Here is a 17,465-nt window from a genome sequence, read left to right on the forward strand (position 1 = left end):
AAATACTAAATCTGATGGCCAACTCTGACACCCAGCTCTTGTTACTCCTTCTTTCTTGAAATACTTTCTTCAGTTGGCTTCTGGACTCCTTCACTTGGACCCCCTTGGTGTCCCCCCCACCAGCCACCCCCAACACCTGCCCTCTCATTGCTTCTTTTCAGTCTTGTGTGTTTCTTCCCCACTTCTTGGACTTCAAATATCGGAGATTCCTAGGGCTCAGTTCTTTGACCTACTTCTTTCCTGTCTATACCTGGTAATGTCATCCAAGTTCTTGGCCTTAAATACCACATTTACATCTCCAGCCTGAAGGTCCCTTTGAACCTCAGAACTGTATGCTAGCTGGCTCTCTGGCATCTCTGCTTAGGGGTTCAAAAGACCCCACAAAGTTCATAATCCAAAATCTCAGTTCCCACTCTTCCCTCCCAAACCTGTTCTTCCTCGTCTCCCCATTTCATCTGTTAACTGAGATGCTTTCAATTTTGGGGGCAGAAAACTTTGACACCATCCTGCCCCGACTTGCATTGCCACCTTGTGACACGAGCAACATGGCTTTTCACTTGGGTTTGCTCAATAGTCAGCTAGCTGGAGCCCCTTCTTCTGTTCTGCCCACTCAGCATCTATTCTCCCTGTGACAGTCAGAATGATTTGTGGTCAAAACCCCCAGAGGCTTCCATCTCAACCTGTGTAAAGGCCCAAGTCTTGAAGTGATCTATACTTAGGTGACTATCAAAGTTCTCATCTGAAGTAGGGCATTTTTGAGAACACAATAATATCCTGACAGTTAGTATACATTTGTCCCAGGCAAACAAGATATTTATCCTTTCTAGAATGTCCTACACAACCTGGTCCCCTGTTAACTTTAGGATGTCATTCCTTTTTAGTCCTTCAGCTGTGGTCACACTGGTATCCTTGTTTCTGAAACATGTCCAATAAACAGCCTTTTCAGGGCCTTTCTATTCTAACCCCTCTGTCAACATGGCTCACCCTCTCATCTTCTTCAGGTCTCTGAGCAATCACTGCCTCCCCAGAAGGGTCTTCCTTGTCTGTGCTACTTAACTGAGACTCCACTCCCATGCATTTCCTACTAACCTTTCTTGCTTTATTTTTTTTCACAACATTTCTTCTGTCTTCATTGGTGAAGAATTTTTTTTTTTTACCAAATATGGAGTTCTAGGTTACAGTTTGTTTTTTCTTTCACCACTTTCAAAGATGACATTCCACTGTCCTCCGGCTGCATACCTATAGTCTATATTTTATACACCTTAAAATGGTGAACAAGTGGCACTAAATAACACATATGCATTTCTAGTCCTTGATTGCTGGAACTTTCCCAGAGCTCCTCTCAGAAAGAGACATTTGTCAATTTTATGCAGATAATATATATATTTTGCTAAGTGACATTCAAATATTCAGTGCCTTTCTGATTCTTCCTCTTCAACTCCCTATGCCACTCACTTGAAGTCATCCCTTGGACTTTAGTACATTTTGTGTGAGATTCTCAAACTTCTACATAGCAAATCCAATTATATATTTCATAAGGAAGATTCACCAGTGTAAAAGGATTATAATAAACTGTGTGACAATAAATAGAACAAAAGATGTCAAAGCAATCTGAAAATTATGAAGTGCCATAAAAATGCCTTGGATTACTAGCATGGTTATTCTTTCAGATTGCTCTGTGCACAGAAATCAGATCTTGCCTTCCTAGAGTGGATGGAGAGAAAAGGTCATGCTTATCTGGGCTGAGAGTCTAGGTCATGATAGTAAAACACTTGATCTGTCTTTCTGTGTCACTACCCCAAACTCATTAGGTCCTAAACTTATTTCATGATCTTCTCCTCAGCCTGGGCCTCTTCTTTCCAGTCACAGCTGTGCCTACTGTCCATGCTTCTAGCCTTCAGGCTGGAAACCTGGAGTTTAAAAGGAGAGAAGCTCAGGAGTGTTGGGTAGCTCCTCCCTCTTCATCTGCAGCTGAGCTATTCCAGGGGAGTCCTTCAGCCACATTTTGCCCTCTGTGATTTCAGTTGCCCGCAGTCAACCGAGGTCTAAAAGTATTAAATGAAAAATTCCAGAAATAAGCAATTTATAAATTTTAAATAATTTTATAGCTTGTTGTTTATATATTCTATTTTATTATTAGTTAGTTATTATGGCTAATATCTTACTGTGTCTAATTTATAAACTATCATAGGTATGCATGGGTAGGAGAAAACAGTTTTTATAGGGTTTGGTACTATGTGTGGTTTCAGGTATCCACTGGGGGTCTTGGAACATCTCCCCTGAAGATAATGGTCAACTTTTTCTATGTTTTGTCTATAGTCAGCACCTCTTTCCATTTCTATATCAAACCCATGGGCTAAATTAAACCCTTGGGCTAACTCATGCCCAAGGATCTATCTTCACACTAACTCACACTTTTTGTACCTCCAGAAATTTGCAAAAATAATCTTCCTCATGCATCACTTCCTGCTGCACCAAAATTCCCTGACCAGAGCATAGAGTATTTCAGCCTATGTCACAACCCACCTCCCCATCACAATCTATCAACCTCTGACACCAAGAATATCCCATCACCAGGCTCTACCAGCCCCTGAACCTCTGCAAGTCCACAGACTAGCATCCCTATCCTGACTAACCAGGGGTGGAGTCCAAAATTGGTCCTGTTGTCTTCAAAGCCAGTATCCTGCATATACCTACAACTTGACATTTCACGGTTTGTCTCCTACCCCACTGATTCCACATGGTGTCTGCCAGATGGTTTCACTGCATTTGCAACAAAAATACATTTCATTCTTTGACCAAAAGTTTCCAGCTAACCTCCCTGATAAGCCCTATAAGGTCCTGAAAGGACAGAAAGTAGCATTATATACAGGAAAGAGCACAACTTTGGAGCCAAGAAGCCCTGCGTTCAAATCCCAGCCCTGCTTAATACCAGCTTCCTGGCCTTGGGAAGGTCACTTGATCTCTTTGAGTTCAGTTTTTAAACTTTATTATTTTTTGTTATAATTCATACACTACACATATTACTCTTTTAAAGAGTACCATTCAGTAGTTTATTCAAAGTTATAACCATCATCATTATTCCATTCCAGAATACCTCACCACCCCCAAAAGAACCCCCACGTCCACTAGTAGTCCCTCCCTGTCCCCTCCTCCTCTCAGGCCCTGGACACTAACACTCTGCTCTCTGTCTCTATAGATTTGCATAATTCTTAGATTAATGATCTCTAAATTTACCTTATAGAGTTGCTGTGGGGATGGGGGTGGATTTTGTCAAGCTTCTAGGTCAAATTTGGCATTTAAGAGGACTTTACTAAATTACTAATAGCATATTTTTTTATTTTCCCACATTTTTTATTGGTGTATTATTTGTACATAATGGTGAGTTTTGTAGTTACATATTCATACAGGCACACAATATAACAATAGATTTTGACTAATATCACTCCCCAGCACCCTCCCCACTTAATGGGTTAATTACTCCTCTGGCTTCCGTTGACATGCAAGTATGGAACCCTTAGCTGCAGACAACCCACATTCTTTACCATCAGTGGTATGCATCCACTCATTTCTGGCTCATTTCTGACTCCTTGATGTTTGCTTCTCCAGTCCCAACATTTAAGACCCAGCGGAAATCCTACCTCCTACGTGCAAAAGCTTCTCTGGTATAACTCCACTTTTCATATGGTTTTCCTAATCTACCCCGAAGAGGAGGAAAAAAAGCCTTCCAGCTGAACTTTAAACATTCCCAATATAATGAGATTCTGGCCATGACTCCAGGCTAATCAAACTTGTGTTTATTCTAGATTTTGCTCTGTGACACATACAGGACTGCATATACACACAGCTGCTTAGTTACAATAAAGAGAAAGGGTGCTATGATATTTTCAGGAGGGGTTTCTGATCTTGAAACTATACTTCCATGACAAGATGACACCAAAGCAATAAATAGTGACATTTCAGTAGCTCCATACACGGCAGCTCTATTTTTCCACATTCTTGTGATTCACAAATTTGGAGCCATCAAAGATTATAATCTCTTCAGAGTTTATTTGTTTTGGAAACCTTTTTAATGAGTTTGACATTTTTATTAGGCTCAAAGTCATCGACCAAAGCCTGGTGTAATTATAGTCATTTATAAAGTAGCCAACTTGAAAGGGGCTTGGCAGGCCCAAGACAGTGCCTTGCAAAGTCCAGCAGCCTGGGAATACTCCCCTGTTTTCCATTCCCTTGTTTTGGAAGCACCATGGCGGCCTTGGGGGGCAATCCCTGGAGTCCAGTAGATGACTTGTACTGTTCATTCTAGCTACCAAGTGCTTCCATTCAGGGCTGATTTCACAACTGCATCAATTTTCCCCACTACCCTCAGCCAAGCCCTTGAGGGAATAGAGATAAGATCTGCTCCCACACACACAGCAGAACTGTTCTATGACCACCTTTGGTACAACAGACTGGTTCATGGTCTGGTAAATGGTTTAGAATAACAGTGGTTAATGGCTCTTGCTCTGTAGTCATATGGACCTGAGTTCAAATCTTTCTTGTATCATGTATTCCTTCTAAAAATCTCATGGATTCCTTTTTTCTTTTTCTTTTTTTTTTTTTTTTTTTTGGTATGGGGGATTGAACTCCAAGGTGTTTACCACTGAGCCACATCCTGTTGTTTTTTATTTTTAATTTTTTTTTTTTTGAGACAAGTTCTCACTAATTTGCTTAGGGCCTTGCTCAGTTGCTGAGGCTGGCCTTGAACTTTCAATCCTCATGTCTCAGCCTCGAGTTGCTAAGATTACAGCCTCCCGTGTTGCTGAGACTGAGAGCTACCATGCCTGGCTCAATTTTGCACATTTTTTTTTTTGTGTGTGTGAGAAATCATTTTTATTGATGAAATTAGTAATGTTTAAGATTTTTTGATTGACTAGAGATATTAAGTCCTTCTTCCTTTCTTTTTTTATTTTTTATTTATTTGTTTTTAAAAATTTATTTATTTTTTTACATGAGCTCTATTATTATCATTATTATTATTATTATTATTATTATTGCCTTACAATTCTTAATACACCTTTATACCACAATTTATCATATCTCTGTATACAAGATATGTTGACACCAAATTCACATCTTCATACATGTATTTTGTATAACGAAATTGCATGTCTCCATCCATGCAGTTCCCCTTCCCCTCCCTTTCCCTCCCACCCCTCTTCCCTATCTAGAGGTAATCTTCTTCCCATGCTCTTCCTCCCTACCACATTTTGAGTCACCCAGATTTTTTAAAAAATATTTGTTTTAGTGTAGATGAACACAATATCTTTATTTATTTATTTTTATGTGGTGCTGAGGCTCGAACCCAGTGCCTCACACATGTGAGGCAGGTGCTCTACCACTGAGCGATAGCCCCAGCAATCTCACAGATTTTTTTTTTTAAGAGAGAGAGAGAGAGAGAGAGAGAGAATTTTTTACTTTTCGGTGGACACAACATCTTTATTTTTATTTTTATGTGGTGCTGAGGATCAAACACAGCGCCCCGCACATGCCAGGTGAACGTGCTACCACTTGAGCCACATCCCCAGCCAATCTCACAGATTTTTGAGTAAATTATTTATTCTCTTCAAACCCAAGATTCCTCATGTTTAAGATGGTCATTATAATAGGGAATTCACTGAAATAATATATGTGAAGGGCTTAACGTGGTATTTAGAATGAAGCAAGTGTTCACTTAATGATGGCCATCATTACTATTTTAGTTGTCATTATCATCATCATCAGACAACATACCCATAAACAAGTTGGGGTTGGGCATTAAAAATGGTTGGGAGAGATTAATTTAAATAATCCTTCATCATTCCTTTTCCAGGCCCATCTAGTTCAAATATTTAGAAAGTGCCTTGTATATGTAAAAATACTGTTGCACTGGTGGAACACATGGGCATGGTGACGATCAGGACACAGATTCTTCCCCCAAGGATCTTACAGAAGAATAAAAGTCAGGTATTAAGACAAAGGAAATGAAAGAACTCCAAGAGAATTAAGTCAGAGTTAGAGAGGCAGTCAATACAGATAGGTCAATTGAGTCAGGTGGATGAGGAGACCAATTTTTTGGAGACTGTCCCCTGAGGGATTGAAATGTTAATTCCTTCAGAGCTCTTCCTCCACCCTATCTAGAACCTGCCCCTGCTCCAGCCTGTTGCCAGGGTAACCTGTCCCAGGAATTGCCCCTCCTTCAGGGAGCATAAGGTTGTTAATTAATGTGTCCTGGGCTGCTCCGTCCTCCCTTCCCCCCTCAGCCCACCTGTTTCCCACCTTTTGGCCAGCCACCAGCATTCCAGGGCCTGGCCACAGTAGGCAGGAAGGAGACAGATAAGGGGAAGAGGGCAGGAGAGCAAAGGAAGCCTGGGACATAAACAGGGCAGAACACCTCGCTTCTTGGGATACCAGGATACCAGCCGTGGTCCCCTTCTCCATCCCGGGAGAAGTCTATGTTACCCCTTTTAAAATAAGCCCTGCTTTATGTGCTGGCCTCAGCGTGCTTCTCTAATGTCATACTTCAACATGTGGGGAGCAGGACTTCTCAAGAAGAGCAAAGCGAAACCACCTGGGAATTCAGAAGGGGAGTGCCTGGAAGAACAGAAGTCAGAGAAAGCTTTCTGGAGGAGGCTTACCAGAGCCAGTGAAGCAATGCTAAACTTTGACCACGAGAGACAGGCACACCAGGAGGAAGGCAAGCTTTTGAAATAAGGACAGAGCTCTCTGTGTGAGTGACAATCTTGTATGGAATACTGTTTAATCCACAGTATCGACTGTAGCTAATTAGTGGTATTTTCCCAAGGCTACACTGCTATAAAATCTTAATTGATGTTTTAGTCTTTAAAAAAAAATGTTTTTGCTGCTCAAATCAGTTACTTTGGAAGGGAAATTAAATAGGCTTTCACCAGATGGAGTCATAATAGAAAGATGACACTAACTAAGCCGGGATGTTTCAGAATTTGAGATGTGAGAGCTTATAGACAAACAGAGAGCCAAAGGGTCTCTCGGTGAGATTTGTGGCTCTGCCTTTGAAAAGGAGCTTCCCATACCAGGGCGCATTGTTCGGAAGACATTGGGGCTTTATGCTGCTCCCGGTCTTCATGCACAAAGCCGGCCTGTCCACACAATGAGGGAGACCGACATTTGCCCTTGAATGCACACGCATTCCTTGGGGCCCTGAGGCCAGAGTCCACTAGAGCAGCTAAGTGGCAGAATGTAACAGCTCTTACTTTGTAAAATGCTCCTCATCAGGTTTTATGAAGAAAATGGAATGGGACTTTGCCAGGGGGTGTGCATACCAGCAGACTGGTGGAGTGTGATCAGCCTGCGTTATGATTTGGCCCGGGATCTGGGTGTAAGGGCCTTTCCATCCTTGAGATACTCCACTGCATTTCTCTTGTTTTTCATATTTTTTTTATTGGTGCATTATATTTGTACATAATGATGGGATTTATTATTACATATTTGTACCTGCACACAATATAATTTGGCCAGTTTCATGCTCCAGCACATCCCCCCTCCTACCCTCTTCTCACCCTTTGGTCCCTTTCCTCTACTGATCTTCCTTTCATTTTCATGAGATCCTCTACCTTTCTTTCCCTTTTTCTTTTCTAGCTTTCACATATGAGAGAAAACATATGACCCTGGACCTTCTGAGTTTGGCTTATTTTGCTTAACATAATGATCTCTACTTCTATCCATTTTCCTGCAAATGCCGTAGTTTCATCTTTCTTTAGGGCTGCATAAAACTCCATTGTGTATGTATACCACGTTTTCTTTATCCATTCATCCATCCAGCTAGGCTGGCTCCATAGTTTGGCTATCCTCCGCAGCATTTCTGTGACCTCACAGGTGAGGAGTTTGTATGAGCGTAACCTTCAACTTTAAGAGCTAAAGAAAACATCATGATGTATATGAAAGGACCTGGTGTCTCAGGGGCTCAGTCTCTGTTGCTGGTAGGTGACAATGTCAGTGAATACACTCACTGATAGGCACTGGGCCCTGTGTATGACATCAGCTCAGTGGATTGGACTCTCCCCAGGAGACAAGCATCTCTTTTTTGGGTGGGGGGGCGGCACTGGGGTTGTGGTATCTCTCCTGCCTTGCACTCATGAGCCCTGGGTTCAATCCTCAGCACCACATAAAAATAAATAAATAGAAATTAAAGATATTGTGTCCATCTACAGCTAAAAATATTTTAAAAAATGAGTAGCTAACTACATTAAATATTCCTGCAGTTTTTTAAAAAAGCATCTCTATTTCTACTTGAATTAAAAAAATACAGCAGATCATTAATCAAGTATTTATATTGCACGTACTGAGCATCCATCACTCACCATGCTAAACATAATGGGCTGGATTTGAAAGAATATACCACATAGTTCCTGTTCTCAAAGATCTACAGTATAGTTTGAGAGACAAAATTAACTATACAAGATACTTGTACCCAATATCCTTTAGGGCCTTAGGGACCTAACTGAAAATACTGACTAAGCTGCAGGTGGAGCTCAGAGGGAGAAAAAGAGCAATTCTGAGTAGTTAAAAACCTGTTGTGGTGGGAGCAGGGCTTAGGTTAGTTTGTTCCTAACAGAGGTGACACATAGATTCATCAATCTCTAAAAAGTAATTTTTAAGAGAAAAGGTATGAATATTCTTTATTACATTATCTCTTTACTCAGAAACTTTGTGAGGTAATTACTGACCAAGATTGTCAGTCAAAGTTGAGATGGATTTGAATCCAGGGCTATTCTTGAACTTCAACCTAGCTGCACAAGTATTATTACATATTTGTACCTGCACAAACTATAACATTGTGAAACTTGCTTAAGCCCTTTATAATTCTAGGAATTATAAAGGTAATTTTGTTCTTTGAGAAGCATAGTCAGATAACATGGCTTTTCTGGATCCTGCATTATGTAACAGGAAGGGATTGAGAATGAAAAACAGCATTCAACAGAACAAATCTATTGTTCAGTGAGTACAAAATCATGAATGTATAAAGGAGCTTCATTCTCCCACTTGAGAGCTCAATTATGGAAATAACCATTCTTGGCATTGGCCTGAGACATCTGCCATCTTGAACACCAGCAATTCAATTAGAAAAGATTACGGAGAAGCTTACACAGCATAGGACAGTGCTCCTCGTAGTGCCATGTAGGATTTTCTCAAACCCTGAAGACCTGTTGGTTCCTGCCTCAAAAGAATATCTTAATGACTGTTAACATCCCTGAATCCCTGGCTGTGAGTAAAAGACTTCAGCACAAAGTGCAGGTGGTGTGTGGCAGGGGTGGTAGAGGGAGGGTAGCAGAGCATGGGGAAACTAGACCCAATAGAAAGTGTGACCCCTCTCCCCAGACTTCAGTCAAATCCTGGCTTTTACAGTGCACCCTTGAGTGTATTTATACTTGATATCTTATATACCTTCTGGCCTTTCTCTTCTCTCTCTCTCTTTCTCTCTTTTATTTTTTCTGGGCTTTCTCTTTCTAATACCTATCGGCCTAGAGATTAAAGGTCAAACTCTTGGTCTTGGGGATGTGTCCTACTGAGCTTTCAAACAACTTCATGTAGCCACACTCGCCTGATTAGCATTTCCATAGTTGCATCCCTTCCATCTGGGTTCTTGCTCTTGCTCCCTAGGACTAGAAAGCCCTCTTACTCCTCTTCTTGACCAACTCTTAGTAGCCACCTAGGGCATAACCTAAAAGTGACCAGCTCTGTGAGACTTGGTCTTCCTAGCCCTACCCTCCCTGAGAGCCCCTCCCACCCTCTCTACAGGGCTGCTTCTTACTTAAATAGTCTGTACTAGTTAACACTTTTTGTTCCGCCTGGTGGGCTGGGAGTGCCAGAACTATGGCTTATTCTTTAGGGGCCAGGGGCTAGCAGTCTCTGGTCCAGAGTGGGCACTCACTGTCTCAGGGAGGAAGGAAAAGGAGTTCAAGGGGGTACCTGAACCCACTCCCTTTGAGGCTGACACAGACCCATTCCCTGATGAAATACAATATATATAGCCCTGGGGGCTTGGAAGCTGTGCTTAAGGTATGGGTAGGGGTCTGCTTTCCCTCCCGAGGAGGTCTGGAATGGAATAGACCCTTCTCATTGGGGCACCGCAGCTTGTTTAAAATCCCCAAGTGTCGAATGACTTGGGGGGAAGTATTAGTGATGGTGGCAGGGCAACTTGGACAGGGCCTCCTTATCTTGTTCTTTCAAGTGAAACATGAAGGATATATTCTCTGGACACATGTTTTTTTGTTGAAAAGCTTTTTCTTTATAGAACTTAAGGTTATCATCACTTCTGTTTTTATGCTCTTTGCAATATGTATTATCTATAAAAAGAGATGGTACAAATATTTTGTATTAGGAAGTCAAGAAGGGCTGTACATAACCATAATCATTCTATTTTCTATTTAGCAATTCTTTGAAAACTTGCAAAATATCCATCAGATGCTAAAGAGTCAAACTTTCAGTTTTAGCCAGGTTGTTTTTACACATTCTTGCTTACTCAAGAAAGGAAATTCTGGGTAGCACCACGGAAGACCTATGATAGAAAGCATACCCAGGAATTTGAGAAATTTGATGCTACAATTTAGAAATAATCTAAATAGTCGATGGTTCCACCCAAAACAAGATTAAAAGCACAATATTGTTGGAACAATAAGAAAAGAAACAACTTCAAAGCCAGACTTTCAAGCAAAGAATTTGGACTGAAAGAAAAAAGTGAAATCTAACTAAATATTTTGGTTTAGCAATAGTTCCTCTTTGCCTCACCCAGTCCAGTTCCCTAAAGCTTGTGGCTTCAATGTTCCTTGGCTGCTTTCCTTTGTCCCCACCTCCCTTTCTGGCCGAAGCTCTTAAACAACAGCATTCCAAGCCTGGAGGGTCAGGGTCACCCCAGGGCCCTGTGAAGCATTGCCGTTCTGCCATCTCCATCTGCTCCTGCAAGCTTCTGCCCCCCCCCCCCCCCAACAGAGCATCACCCCCTAGCCAGAAGTCTGCAGGATTCTAACCCCCCCTGGCAGAGGAGGGGACAATGGTTTTATCACTGATGGATTGGCCAAAATGAGCTTAAAGACCTTTATCCAAACAAGTATCAACCTAGAACTTTTCAACAGTAGGAAACTTTAGAATTCAAAGAGCCACCCTCTTCCCCTGCCAAAGTGACTCAATCTGGAGGAACTAGATAGAACTTAGAACTAAATATCTTAGTTTATCCCCATCGGCCAGCCTTAGTTCACATTATGAACAATCAGTGCCTCACGGTTTATAAAATACAAAGCTCTTAACAATAAATTTCTGCTGCAACTGAGGAAAATGGACACTTGGTGCATTTATTGGGTTAGAGAAACAGATGGCTACTTCTGGAATGTGGGGGAAGATTTTCATTAAAAAAAAAAAGATTCTCTGGATAATTATCATGTGTCCTTGGAGGTCAGAGAGAGAGAGAGAGAGAGAGAGAGAGAGAGAGAGAGAGAGAGGTCACAATGATGTCATGATTTTGACTACAGACCCACCCATCACAGCGTGGCACATGCTGAGTTATTTAGACAAGGTCACTTTCCCCTCAAACCACACAGCAAAACAAAAGTGGCCTTGATGCTTCACTCATCGCCACAGACACAGTGATGCCTCCAAAGACATGTTTTTAATAAAGGAGGGAACACATACTCCTCAGTAACAAAAACATGAAAAGGAATACCTCAAGAAAATTCTAGTTAGGATTTTATAAATATAAAACAAACCAAACAGAGTCTTTCCTGGGAAAGAAAAAGCAGCCATGAGGTCAGACAGAGGACTTGTGACCTGACTTTAAGGGTTAGGAGATGCTCAAACAGTCACCAATAAAAAGGGGGGGGGGGAGGGGGGACTCTCTCAGCAAACTAATGCAGACAGACTCAAATCCTTCTGTCACTTATCCAGACAGTGTGCAAGTGTCTTAGCTCTGGGTCTTGGTCTCCTCATCTGCAGAATGGGTATGACAATACTTAACATCTTTAACTGGAGGGAAGGCATTGATCTTGGGGCGATGGAGAACTTCGAATAATTCAAGGAAGAATGTTCTCCAGTGAAGTACATTTACATTTCATTATGAACAGGAATCTTTGGAAATATAATAACTAGGAAAGGATGTATCTGCCTCCTCTGCACCTGCATACACATATATGCTATTTTAGGACCTTGGATTTACAGAGCTCTAATGATGTTGCTTGGTAAAACAAATTTTAGGATTCACAGTCTGACTTTGGGCCCTTTCTTCCCATGATGCCTAGATTCATTCTCCAAGATATCTAGTTTCTGATCCCAGTCTGATTAAAGAGGGCACACACAGTTTTAGTTGAGTAAGAATATCACCTGATTTTCACACGTGGCTCATCTTTGTTCTCTACAGCAAACTCCTCTAGTTCACACTGTAGCCACTCAGTTCCTGGCACTGAGATGGCCCCAGCCCTTACACAGCTATAAATTCTTTCTCCTCCTTCAGTGCCCAGCTCAGACCCATCTCTTCAGAGAAGGCGTCCCTAATTTCCTCCCTCCCAGGAGACACTCTGCTACTCACTCACCTCTGCTCCCAGACCTTTGTTCATCCTTCGTACATAAAACATACTGTTTATTTCTCTCTTAACTGCCAACTCTAGACCAAGGCTATATCTTATTTTCCTTATGCTCCAGGATGTCACACAAGCCTGACACACTGCAGGAAGCAGATTAATATTTGTTGGATAAATGGAAATACAAGTACCACAGACCTGGAGTGCAGCCTTCACCTGTCTGCTGTCATAGCCAGGGAGGCTGTGGCAACTCCAAGGGAAAGGCCAAAAGTGTCCACCTGGGGCAGTGGAGAGCCCCTTTGATCTGGGGAGAGGGCATCACCCAGTCACACACAGGTCAGGCTGGATACTTCTGTGCTGGGGCAGAGACTGGCTTACAGAGGGACAGAAAACCGGCTGGGGAGATCCATGTAGGCTTGGGAACGATGTTGGGAGTAACTGTCCAGTCGGTGCCTGTGCTGTAGAGGGTGGGAGGATAGTGGAGGCACTTGGCAGGAAAATGTGGCCTCCAGGCCATGTTGTACTCAGAATTCCTATATATGAGCCCCCACGTCACTACTCTCTTGGTGACTTTAAACAATCACTGGTTTGGGTAAGAATACACAGGAGAGAGGGGAGATGAGACAGAGGGGCAAGGAAGCTCAGAGGAGGTGTGGGGCCTCACCATCCTGCAGTGAGTGCCACCCTGTCTCCAGCAAGTCAGGGTGGTTTTAAAAGCCACCTGTGAGGCTCTTTCAAGGGCTCTTTTTAAAATCACATTGATGCTAAGGGACAAAGCTGGCAACAGGATGAAAACCTCTCTCACTTCTCCATTCAACTTAGTTTTAGTCTGAACTGCCTCTGGAAAGAACTTGAGCTTCAAACCTCAATTCTCCTAAGTTTCACATCCTTGAAAAAGTTAAGTGTCCTCTGCAGGATTCCACATCCTCTACACTAAAATGAGGACACTCCTCCTGACCTTACAGAGCTAAGTTGGAACTTGACCAGAGAGGGTACACAGAACACTCAGCTCAGCGCCCAAGGCATGTGGCTGCTAAATGTCACTCCTCAGCCCTCTCATCAGTGAGCCCTGCAATGACCAATTAGCAACACCTTGATGCTCAATATTCTTCTAGCACAGACTGCTCTCAACTGACCCACAGGCCATGTTCCAAAGGGTTATGTGAAAGCTGAGCTACCAACACATTTTCTTACAAGGTGATTGGGTTCCTAGACCTGCCCATGAAAACCACTCCAGTCCACAGTGGATTCTGTCACTGCTTGGCAGATTAGAATCCAGCTACCAAGGAGGACAGAGTTTCCATGGGAACATGTGTTCTGAATTACCCCTTGTGATGCCTGCCATACAGCTTCTCCTGCTCCTCCATAGAGAGGTGACTGCTGACTCGTGGGCTGGCAGGGCCGTGTGGCTGTACACGTGCCCAGATGGCTCCTCAATTGGGGAGATGCTTGGAGAGCTGCTGGCAGCCCCCTCTGCTGGGGTGGGCTGCAATTCCTGCCCATGGCACCTTCAGTGCTGGATGGAACATGCAAGAACAATAACTACTCAACAACTGCTTAAGAACCTTGAACCATTTCCCTGATGAAAGATCCAAATTTCCTCTTCCAGAATCCCAGGCCTCCAAAGCCTGCTTCTTCCCATGATGACCACATGTTGGCTTACAGAACATGTTCTTTTCCTTTTCAATTTTATCACCAAGTGCTTTAGAGGGAACATTGAGAGCTATGGAGCTAAACTCTAGTTCAAATCCTGGCTACATCTTGTAATAGTGGGCGTTCTTGGACCAACAAGCTAGTCTGAGCTCTTTATCTCATCTTTAAATGAGGGATATCAACACCTGCCTCATAGAGTTGTTGGGAAAAACTATATGAGATAGTGTTCATAAATACACAACAAGGTGTCTGTCACACACTAGGCCTGCAAACATTTTTGTCTTTTCTTCCATTATTTATACAGTGAAACCACTTCTAACAGTACCACTGGCTTTCTTGCCTTTTTCCTGTTACACGCCCACTTTTCTGTTTGTTAGTTTGAGGTATATGGAAGATGTCTGAGTTTGTTGTATTTTTTGCTCGGGAAAATGTCTGGCTCCAGTCTAAACATCACTCCTCACAAATGGGCTGGCCACAGACATTCTTCCAGAAGGTTGCACTGGGCCTCATTCTTCCAACAGCAGCCCTCAGACATCCCCTGAAGTTCTGCCAACATGAGCCCACCAGGTGGTTGCTCTCGAAGTCTCCATTTCGGTGTCATCTGTCATACATGGAACATACTATACATGCCCCATGGGGAAGCCCCAGGAAATGGCTTGTTCTACATGGGAAATGAGAGAGAGCCAAGAGGATAGTTACAGTAATATTCTTGCTTTGAAAGAACTGAAATTGATTGTCTGCATAATCAAAATCTTATCATATGGTCTTGTGTTATGACATGCATAAATGAAAAAAGGAAAGAGATTTAAAGAATGACAGGCTTGTGCCAACTCTGAAAAGAGTGGAAATGCCCTGGCCAAAGGGTTCAATTCCCAGCTGCAGTACATGGTGCTGCCTTATTGGAGACAAGTCACTGAAATTCTCAGCTTTCTTAGATTAATAATAACAAATGACTTGGGCTAGGGTGTGGCTCAGCGGGTAGAGCAATTGCCTAGCATGCGTGAGGCACTGGATTCGATCCTCAGCACCACATAACAAAGTAAAATAAAGTAAAAATAAAGACATTGTGTCCACCTATAACTAAAAAAAAATTAAAAAAAAATGACTGCCCTGACTATTTTGAGACCAAATGAGAGGATGTCTGTAGAAGTGTTTTTCTATTTTCAAAAGCTCTCCCAGAATGCATGGTACTGTTATTGTGGCTTTCATTGCACTATTGTGTGGGTACGTGGCCTTAAAGCTATGCCATTGTGAATCTCCAAATCATGCCTGCACTAACTCATAAATAATCCTATAATTCTGCTCTAAACAAATGCTTTATGGAATATTTCAAGTCTGCAGAAAAAAGATAGGAAAAGATGCCACAAACACATAGCTGCTCATCACCTTGATTTGTTTCCCCAACAGCTGAGGCTGAAAGTCCTTCTTCCTGATCTGTTCCCCTCTCTCCATCAGCCACCATCCTCAATTTGACATTTTTCATTTGCTTACATATTTGTACTCCAACTGATATGTACAAATCCTCAAATAGTTCATAGTATTGTTTTGCATGTTTTAAAGTGTATATAAATGATATAATAATACATTTACATCAGAAATAATTCTTTCAATTCTGATTTTTTTTCCCATAACGATACATGTGGCTCTAGTTTTACTCATTTTTAAGTGTCACTCTGTACTTCATTACATGCATAATCCACAAACTATTTGTCTACTCTCCTGAGGAGGGATATTGAGAATGTTTTCAATTATTGGCGATTATCAACAGTGCTGCTAGCACCATTACTGTACTTGTCTCTGTACACATGTGCAAGAATTTCTTTTGGCAGCATTTTAAATTTTATTTTTATTGAGACTCACAGGGAAAAAAACATGCATTTTATATCACATTTTACTACACAAAACATGAAAGCACATACACATAAATTGAAGTTATTTTAAGAAATAAGGCTTGTTATTCTTATTTCACATTGCATCCTATGTTCTCTAATATATTTCATTCCATTCTATTCTATATTTTAAATACTTATTGAAATCCACTAAACTAATTTCATGAACCATCAGTGGGCCTAAGATATATACCCAGAGACAACTGCTGAATGGATAGAAAGCTATGTGAATCTCCAGCTCCTCATCATAACACTATTTTAAATTGCTCTCTCACTATAAAAAACAAACAAACCAAACCAAACAACAGCAACAACAAAAAACACAATAGGTCCCTAGTGCTTAACACCCTGCAGTGAATTCCTGGGTCTCTCTCACAAGGCTCTCCATGACTAAGCCACCTCCCTAATCAAACTGTCAGTGCTCACCAATTAACCCTATGACAGATTTTCCTTCTGCTCCATGACATAATTTGTTCCTGCCTTAACTCAGACTGTGTCCCTGCCTTTAGTGCTGTACTCTGAATACCTGATACCCATCTCCCTAACATGTATTCCAAGCTACTCTAGTCCCATGCTGCCCTTGAACTCAAGCTGAATTGAAAAGTGCCACTACTATATCTTTTCCTTCCCAGGTGACAAGATTCTCGATGGTACAGAGGTGCCACAGTGAAAATGTTCTTGCCTGAGAGTCACAGGGTATCACCCTCCAGTCAAAAGTCCCACATGCAAACAACTGGATTTTGCAAGTTGGGTTAATCTTTCAAACTCTCTGGGCTCACAAAGAGAATAAAAATGTAGCAGTTTTTCTTTTCCTTTTTTTTTCAATGAGAAAATGAGATCACAACTGTAGAAGCACTCTGAAAACTGTTAAGGGACAAAAAAGGGATTATTCCCATGTGGAATTTATACCCTCCACATGGCTTTGCCTGCAAAGGGTGTGACATATTGGTTCTAATAAGCAGCTTTCCTCCAAGGATGCAAACAGCTCTATGAGGGAAATTGGGAAGTGTGGAGGCAGAATTCTAGGATGAGCCCGAGATTTCCTGCTCCTATTATCATACATACCATAGAAGTCCAAGGACTATGAAAGTGATGGAACTTACTCCCATTATTAAGTGATAGTAAATGGCACCGCTGATCTTCAGATTTAGAGATTATCTGGGTGACCTGTCCTAATCACATGGCCCTCAAAAACAGGGAGTTTTTCTTGCTGGTCACTGCTTTGAGCTAGGAAAGGATTTGTCCTATAGTTTCTGGTTTGAAGTTGGATTTCAGTCCAGTGAGACCCTGAGCAGGAAACCTATCCATTATGTGTCAGATCTCTGGTCTAAAGAAACTGGTATAATACATTTATGTTAAG

General features: G+C 41.9%; 1 protein-coding gene across 2 annotated transcripts in view; it reads right to left on the reverse strand.

Moving 5' to 3' along the window:
- Positions 1–17,465, reverse strand: part of THSD4 (thrombospondin type 1 domain containing 4) — a 630,142-nt gene that overhangs the window by 169,550 nt on the left and 443,127 nt on the right. The gene's annotated exons all lie outside the window — the stretch shown is intronic.

The sequence above is a fragment of the Spermophilus citellus genome (genome assembly GCF_964194105.1).
Source record: "Spermophilus citellus genome assembly, chromosome: 4".
Lineage (NCBI taxonomy): Eukaryota > Metazoa > Chordata > Mammalia > Rodentia > Sciuridae > Spermophilus > Spermophilus citellus.